Source organism: Papaver somniferum, chromosome 5 (assembly GCF_003573695.1).
Source record: "Papaver somniferum cultivar HN1 chromosome 5, ASM357369v1, whole genome shotgun sequence".
Taxonomy (NCBI): Eukaryota; Viridiplantae; Streptophyta; class Magnoliopsida; order Ranunculales; family Papaveraceae; genus Papaver; species Papaver somniferum.
Window position 1 is genome coordinate 200,646,596 of NC_039362.1, and position 2,639 is coordinate 200,649,234.

A 2,639-nucleotide genomic window follows, 5' to 3' on the forward strand; every position below is an offset into this window, starting at 1 on the left:
TAAAATATTTGTTTAATAACACAGTTGATAATAATATTAAATAATTACATAATTTTAGTTTGATTTTTTGTTCGAAATATATATATATATATATATGTATCAAAAAGTGGTTAAGTAAATTTAGAACGCGAAATTGGGGGATAAAAAATTGGGGGATATTGATTACTTCCCCCAACCCATGGTGTGTGCTAAGGGGTGTTTTTTGGGTTTGAAAATAGTAAAATATCCTTTGCTCAAAATAAAATCAAAAAACTTAAAATCAAAAACCAAAATCATATCCCCATTTATCCCACTCCCTTTCAAATTAGAGTTTTCCCCACTCCCTTTCAAACTCTAAATTTTCCCCACTCCCTTTCAATTTCTCTTCCCTTTTAAATTTTCCCCATTTTTCCACTCCCTTGAAAACGATTTTTTTTTTTATCATTCGGAAGCGATGAGGACCATGCCGGTAGTGATGAATATCATGCCGTTATTGATGAAGACCATGCCGGAAGTGATGAAGACCATGCCGAAAGTGATGAAGACATGCCGAAAGTGATGAAGACCATGCCGGTAGTGGTGAAGACCATGCCGGAAGTGGTGAAGACCATGCCCGCAGTGATGAAGACCATGTCGGAAATTAAAAAAATTACATCGCAGAAAGTGAGGAATACCATGCCGGAATTGATGAAGATCATGCCGGAAAATGGTGTCGGCATGCTTGGTAACTAACATTCAATACCGAAATTTAGTACCGGCATGCTCGATAGAAATCTATCAATACCGGTAGTCAAGTGGAAAAAAAATTCAAGCTTCTGGATACTTTACATCATGTGCCGGCAAAGAAATTCAAGCAACATACCATGCCGGAATTGAGTGTCTGCATGCTCGATAGAAATCTATCAATGCCGATAGTCAAGTGGAAAAAAAATCAAGTTTCTGGATACTTTACATCATGTGCCGGCAAAGAAATTCAAGCAACATACCATGCCGGTAGTAGTACCGGAATGCTCGAGAATTAACTATCTGTGCCGGAAGTGGATTGAAAACCAGAAAATAACTTTTGGGAAAGCTCGGTGCCGGCATGGCGTTCTGAAAATAATAACTTATGTACCGGCATAGTTTTTGGGTTGAATACTATGTCGATTTGAATCAAAATGGGGATAAGCTCGGTGCTGGCATGGCACATGGTATGAATACCATGCCAGTACAAATGGTTCCGGCATTGTATTCATACCACGTCCATGCCGGTACCTAGCTTTTTCACCTACAAAAATGGTGGATTCAAAGAAAAAAAATCAAATGTTCAACCTCTTAGCAGCAATTCTCTCTTCACAATCATCCTCCATTTTCCCCCAAAAAAGTTTCCTCTCAAATATTTTTACCCTCCTTCTACTCACCTCACTCACCCAAAATCAAATAAAAACACACACTAATCATTTATCAAAAATCTTATGATTTTACTAATGATTATTAATCACTAAACATGAGTAGTGAGGGGTAGATTAGGTATTGAGTAAAATACTTAGATAAGGGGTGACCCTGATTTTATATTTGTATCCAGTTTTCGTCCTTTAGTTATATCCCCCAATTAGTTTTTTTATCCCCCAATTGTGGGTTCTAAATTTAATATTATATATGTTTATGTTTATGTTTAATAGTAAAAAAATTAATTAATTTTAAACCTAATAAAATTGAACAAAACTTTTTTCAAATATATGTCTGTTTTTGTCATTTGCTACAACAACAATGGTTGAATATGATATTTTACCAAACACACTTTGATTGTTTTTTTTAATCAGCTTTAACTTTAATTAATATTTTACCAAACGTCTAACTACTTTTTTCTCACAGCACAGCACATCGGAAAAGTCCTTTTGCAAAAGCTGCAGCAATCCCAAACTAAGCCTAAGTATGCAACATTCACACAGGAAGGAAATCAGGAAACCCAAGGCCTTAAAAGCTAAGAAACCACTCAGGTATGCTAAAAACTTCACAGAAAGCAAGTTAAAGTTGCAACTAGTCAAGGAGTAGGTAATAAGAACCAGAGAAAAATTTAAGCAACAGGATTAAACAGCTACTAGGACTAAATCTCCAGGGCAATATTTAAACAGAAAGAGCAAAACCAGGGAAACAACGAATCACAATAGCTGGTAAACCAACCTGTAATGCTACTGCAACAGTTACTAAGCCTGAGATCAAAGTAAAAAGAATACTGCAGCTAGAGAAAAGGTTCCCAATAGAAATAGAGGCCATACGTCTCCAGTCAGGTCAGCTAGACTCTTAACAGAAAGCAAGATATGAGGTTAAGACAGAAAATAAGAAGTTTGACAAAGAACAAGTGATATGAATCAGAGAGTTACAATTTAAGCAGTAGGATTATAGAGCTAGCAAAGTAATTGTAAGAAGCAGCCTACAAAGTAGAGAGTAACACCAAACGGTTTAGCTCAGGGAACCAAAGAATAACAACACCATTTAACTTCAACCAGAAATGCATCTGTATGTAGTCACAGGACTACAGTCAGGCTCAGACTTAAAAAACTAGCACGGCCAAGCAGTAAGGAATACAGATGATACTTAAGCTTTAAAAATAAGAAGAGAGAACGGGAAAAAGACTACTATAACAAAACCAGTAATTACAAATTAAGCTAGCTATTACA